Below are 6,422 nucleotides of genomic sequence, written 5' to 3'. Positions count from 1 at the left end.
TGAGATGCTTGTCCTGGCACCTGCAGGGGAGACCTATGGGTCTGCGGTCACTGAGCCCAATGGACTGAATGAAGGTCCTGGGTTCCATTTCAGTCAAGGTCATGTACTGGTTGGGGGCAGGATCCTGGGCCCTGGTCCCGTGCTTAGAGGAGGCAACCAATCAATGTGTCTCTTTCAACAGATGTTTCTCTGTCTCTTCGCCTCCTTTCCACTCTCTCTAAACATCAATGGAAGATATATCCTCCAGTGAGGTTTAGCACCACCACCACCACCACCAACAAAAGTTAAAATAAAGTAAAATAAAAATAAAAAGACAAGAAAAAAATGTCTAAGAGCCAGGACAGGGCCTCCCCAGGAAGATCTCCACTGTCAACACCACTGTCCAGGACAGGTGCCCGAGGTGGGTACTAACCATCACTCCTGCTCATAGAAAAGGAACAGGCCTGGGGCGGTTGGAGGGTGGGGGGGGGGGGGGGTGACTGTCCCGTGGTCACACAGGGAATGAGCCCTGAGCTGGGATTTGAACCCAAGTAGGGTGCCCGGGGCATACCTGCTTGGCCCTTGTGAAAAACTGCTTCTCTCTTCCAGGAAACACCAGCAGAAGCCCAGCTCAGGACTCACTGGGCACGTCTGGATCTCCTGTGCACTTATCTCATGGCCCCACATGCATGTGGTTGGTGTGATGTTGTCCTGCAGACAAATTCCTTGATACCTCGTGGAGGCAGCCTGGGTGTGTGCTGTCTGTTTCCAGGAGAGCTCAGCTACAGGCGTCAGCACTCACTACAGTGCCTCCCCTCCTCACTCCAAGTCTGTTCAGTGGCGCTGTCCACTCTCTGTGACTCAGAGTTCCCCAGAGTCAGAGCCTGGCACACACACTGGGTGCTCAGGGGTGTCTGTGGGGTGAGTGACTGACAGGAGAAGGATGGGGGCAGAGAGGAAGAGCTCCCCATGGCAGCAGGGGGCTGGCCACAGCGGGGCCGGGGCCAGTGAGCTGGCGGAGCTGCCCATTGTTCGGGCTGTGGGAGCTTCCGTTCCCAGTGGACTTGACCTTTTTCCTGAGTTCAAAGTAGCGTGTGTTTCTCTTCTGAATTTTGTCCCAGTTCGCAAAGGGCAGTGAGAAGTCCAGGCACCCAGATCTCCCTTCCGCCCACCCCTCCTGACCCCCGTGGGCCCCACCCTTGGAAGAGGCCTCCGCATAGTCCCCTGCCCCCCCTCCCTGGGCACCCACCCTATGGGTGGCGGGGGGCAGCGAGGCGGGCCAGGGTCCCAGGAGAGGAGCTCGGGGCGGGCTCCTTGGGCAGACGGGGCAGCTGAAGGCAGGGGAGGGGCCTGGCAGCGGGCTCCGTGGTCTGTGACCCAGGGAAGGCAGGAGGGGGACTGAGATGCCGGCTCTCAGAAGCACGTGGAAACAATTGACCAGCATCTGCCCAGAAATAAAGTCACTGATGAGGTGCCAGCCCCGTCCCGGGTTCTGTGGGGGTGCCACCCTCGCGGGTGCGGTGGGGGGAGAGGGGTTTGGGGGAACCCACTCAGCTCCTGGGGCAGCCGTTCCTGCCCTTGAGTCTAGAGCGGGGACCTGGTGAAAGGTGATGGCGGTGAGGGCTCCCCCATTTCCACCCGCGGGAGATACGCACACCCGCTGAGGCCCCAGGATCAGGTCACCCCACGTCCGTCTCAGAGGCAGGGAAAGGGGTGGCTCAGCATCAGGCCCACCGGGGCGGTGGTTCTGGAGACTGGGCTGTGACCAGGAGCCAGGCTGGTGCTCCCAGAGGTCTGTGCGGGCCTGGCTGGGGGTGGGGTATGGTCCTTCTTTCTGTCCCACCTTCTTGGGGTCCGGCCAGGGGCTCTGTAGTTCCTCCGCCTCGGCACCCCCTCCAGTGTATCCGGCCCTTGGCCTGGAACAGGGGCAACGCCAGGCCCCACCCCACCTGCCGGGTGAGTGATGGGAGCAGCCTGGGCCGCCCTCGCCTGGTCCCTGAATCCATCTCAGTCCCACTCCTGGACCCCCCCTCACCCTCCAGGTCCAGCCACTTCCGAGGGCTCGGAACTCACGGCTTCTGATGGCTCTCACGGGTGACGGTGACCCCACGGCGTGAGTGAGGAGGAGAGATGGCAGCGAGCTCCCGCCAAGCGGAATCCTACTGGTCTGCGACCAGGTCTCCATCGCCTGCAGACCAGGCTGGGCTTTTTGATTTATTTATTTTAAATAAATTTTATTGGTTTTTTACAGAGAGGAAGGGAGAGGGACAGAGAGCTAGAAACATCGATGGAGAGAAACATGGATCAGCTGCCTCCTGCACATCCGCTCCTAAGGTACACGTGCCCTCAACTAAGGTACCTGCCCTTGACCAGAATCGAACCTGGGACACATCAGTCCTCAGGCTGATGCTCTGTCCACTGAACCCAGCAGGTTAAGACGGGCTTTTATAATTTTTAAAAATTAATTATTTTCTTTTTAAATTACTTCTAGGGACAGAAAGAGAGAGGGGGCGGGGCGGGGGAGAAACGTTGAACCTATTGAGCTTGAACCCAAAACCAGGGCATGTCCCCAAACAGGGAACTGAACCCGCGACCCTCCGTGACCCCTCGGCACCCAGGCCTGCGCTGGTATCCCTGAGCCACACCCGCCAGGGCCCGGGTTTGCATGTCTGGGTCCTTCAAAGGCTTCAGACGCGTGCGAACCAGCTCATAGGCCAACAGGTCCCATGCGGCCCCAGGCGTTTCTCTCCCAGAAACCATGTCCCAGCGGATTATGAAAAATGGATCAACCCTGATCTCTAACCAATCACAGGCGGGGAGGGAACAGGAAGTGATGCCAGAGCGGGTATATAAACAGGTGGGTGCCAGCGCCTGGCACAGAGTTCGCCAGTCAGGGCTGCAGGAGCTGCAGGTGCGGGGGCTGCGGGGGCGCGGAGGTGGTGAGTGGGGCGAGGGCGGCCGAGGCCTGAGGTTTGGAAGTGAGTGAAACCCATCTCATTCTCTCCTCTCTTCCCACCAGAACTGAGGTGCTGTTACCAAGTCCATACCTTCTGTCTCTCTCCATCAGGAGCTAACTTCAGACCGGGATTGCTCCAGCCCGATTAGAGACGTTCCCAAGGAATATGGCTATCGAGCAGGCATTTTCTGATGGTCATGGGCACCCCCAGGACAGCCTGGGCAGGGCGCTGCCACTTGCCAGACGACCCCAGGGAAAATTACCAAAAGACAACACGGGGACTCTGAGAGGGGGCACGGATTCTTCAGAGCCTTCCAACACACAGAGGACGCGGACCCCCTCCAGAGCGTGCACACAATGTCTGCGCTCCTCCATCGCTGGCGCAGGACGAATGTGCTCACCAAGAAGCAGATCCTGGAGCAGCATGGCGGACTTGGGTCTTTGTCTTCTGAGGATCATGATTTTGACCCCATGGCTGAGATGTTGCTCCATGACTATGATGACGAAAGAACTCTTGAAGAAGAGGAGATGATGGATGAGGGTAAACACTTCAGCTCTGAAATTAAAGACTTAGAAACGGAAGGAAGCATGCCTCTGCAAGACCTGCTGGCCTTCTACGGCTCTGAGCCCGTGCTGCCCACCTCGGTGGAGCCCAGTGCTCTCAGCTCCCCAAGTGAACTTGCCGACGAGCTGCCAGACATGACACTGGACAAAGAGGAAATAGCAAAAGAGCTGCTGTCAGGTTACGAGGAGGAGTCGCCGTCTTCAGCAGATGACCTGATGCCGTCTCTGACTTTCCACGAGGCTTCCGACTTCTTCCCCAGGCCTTTGCGCTCAAATACTACTTATGAAGGAGATAAAGAATCAGAGATTGAAGATGCTGAAACAGACAGTGGTAAATCACCTGAAGATTTGAGGAAGGAAATAATGATCCGTTTACAATATCAGGCCGAGATCCCCCCTTATCTTGGAGAGTATGGTGGTGACGATGATGATGAGAAAGTATCTGAAGATGGAGACCAGCTCCTTTGGCGTCCTGGTGTGGTTGGGGAGAGCAAAGTGAAGGAGTACCTTGTCGAGGCCGCATTCAGAACTGGAAATGAGAAAATGGTGGACAGGGTTTCGGCAGGAGCACTCAGCAGGGACAATGAGCAGGCATTATATGAGCTGCTCAGGTGCGACCATAACATCAAGGCGGCGCTCGAGAGGTATTGCGGCAGCTGAAAGGCATCTCAGGAGGGAATGACTGCGTGGGCAGAAGAAGAAATCCAGAGCTTTGAACATGCACTCATGATCTTTGGAAAAGACTTTTATCGTATACAGAAGAACTGGGTGAAGACCAGAACGGTGGCGGAGTGCGTGGCGTTCTACTACATGAGGAAGATGTGGAAGAAGTCTGAGCACAAGGACTGCTTCGACTACTTTGTGCAGTAGACTTGGTTTGGGAAGAATTGCTACCACCACCACCCCAGAGTGACAGACTACATGGACCACCTGGTGGATGAGACAGAAGCTCTGGGATGGGGGGTGGAGGGGCAGTCAGTTCTCCTGGCTTAACCGCCACCGGCCCTGAACCTGTTCCTGGTCCGCAGCTGAACATAGTCAACTCTTTCACTGCAGGGGACTTGACAGCCTTGACCAGCAGTGCAGCAGCCCCCCACCCCCCCGCCCCGGGGCTGTGAGCTGCCTGGAGGGGGGCTTTCCTCTGCTGGGCAGCATACCCCCAAGGCCCAGTGACTCCCGTGCCTGTGGTGACAGAGGAGCTGCTCGCCCTGCTCAGCAATGGAGAGAGCGACTGCTTTAACCTGTTTGAGACTGGATTTTACCCCTCGGAGCTGAACCCCATGACCCTATGCAGTGAGGAGTCCAAAAAGGCCAGCAAAGAGATTGAAAATGGGCCTTGCTGTTCCTGAACCCTTTCTGAGGTCAGTTTCTGGGTGTGGACTTTGAAAGCCACACACACCACATCGCCAGTGCCAAAATGGCCGTGTCCGTGGCTGACTTTGGCAGCCTGTCTGCCAGCGAGGCCAATGGCTTCATCAGTGCCCATGCCCTGCACCAGCCTGCCGCCCTCCACTCCGAGTGACCAGCGGCGGCCTGCAGCCCAGTGAGCGCGAGGACACGTTGGGCTGGCTTAGTCTTTCACTGGAAACTTGAACGTTTTCACTATGACGTCAGTGATGTCAGCATGTATAGAACTCTATCTTGATTTATCACCCTGACCGGTTTGGCTCAGTGGATAGAGTGTCGGCCTGGTGACTGAAAGGTCCCAGGTTTGATTCTGGTCAAGGGCATGTACCTTGGTTGTGGGCACATGCCCAGTGGGGAGTGTGCAGGAGACAGCTGATCACTGTTTCTCTCTCACCAGTGTTTCTGACTCTCTATCCCTCTCCCTTCGTCTCTGTAAAAAATCAATAAAATATATTAAGAAAAGAAAGAGTATTTTCATTTCTCAATCCATAAATGTGGAAAATCATGAGCAGCAGAGCTGGGAACGAAGATTGGACTCTGTGCAGCATAAGCTCTGCTCTCTCCCTCACCTCCCAGGCCTCTCCACTCCCCGCCTTTCCAGTCTCTTCCGCTCCCACATTTAAAACCTGTAGCTCAAAACCAGCACATGTTCAGGACCGAAGGGAGTGGCTTCTCGTGTAAGTTCCTTTTGCCCTAACGGATGCAGTGGAATAAGTGTTTACAGGTGCCGACCCTGATCCCTGCTAAATGTAGCACTTTTTGGTTTTCTTAATGAAGCAAAAGCAGGGGTAGGTTTCTTTAAACTGCACAGACATGCAAGGGTTTTTTAAAATGGAAACTCCTCTCATGTTATTCAGCTAGAGCACTTCCGTTTACAATCAGCACGTCCACCTCTGGGAGCGGGTGAGGGGCTGCGTGCAGAGCAGAGACGCTCGGATGTTTCTGGATTCTCCACCAGGGCACCTTCCACAGAATGGCTTGTTTTACCGTCAGGAGATTTATGAGCTTCATTGATTGCTACAGATCGGGTGTGTGAAATTGTGTATCCAGATGGGGTTTGTCCACCCTTGTCAAGGTTGTGATTGGAAAAGCCACACCAGCCACCGATGGCGGAGTCTGTCCCCGGGCAGTGGCCTGGGCGCCCTGCAGAACAGAGACCATAAATTCCTTCATTGCTATTGTTATCACGTGTGTTGTTGCCTGTGAACTATCTATCCTGCGCCCACTAAAGGAAAAGAAGTAGGTGTGGCCCTGGCCCGTTTGGGTCAGTGGGTAGAGCCGACGTCCACCTTAGGGTCCCGGGTTCAATTCCTGTCCAGGGCGCATGCCTGCCCGGGTCACAGGCTGTAGTGAGCCCCACTAGGGGGCGTGCAGGAGGCGGCCGATTCAAGATTCTCATAGATGAGGTTTCTATCTCTCTCCCATCCTCTCTGAAATCAATAAAAATATATTTTTTTAAAAGAAGCATGTGTCTATCACTTTACATTTTTTCCAACCCCAGAGGTTTCCCCCAACT

General features: G+C 55.5%; 1 pseudogene; it reads left to right on the top strand.

Annotated features, from left to right (window-relative positions):
* The first annotated feature begins 3,064 nt into the window (after positions 1-3,064).
* On the top strand, positions 3,065-5,094 carry LOC102433652 (annotated as a pseudogene).
* The last annotated feature ends 1,328 nt before the right edge of the window (positions 5,095-6,422 follow it).

The sequence above is a fragment of the Myotis lucifugus genome, unplaced genomic scaffold (assembly GCF_000147115.1).
Source record: "Myotis lucifugus unplaced genomic scaffold, Myoluc2.0 scaffold_1019, whole genome shotgun sequence".
NCBI lineage: Eukaryota > Metazoa > Chordata > Mammalia > Chiroptera > Vespertilionidae > Myotis > Myotis lucifugus.
Note: the sequence above shows the minus strand (reverse complement) of the source record. Positions and strands in the feature narration are given on the sequence as shown.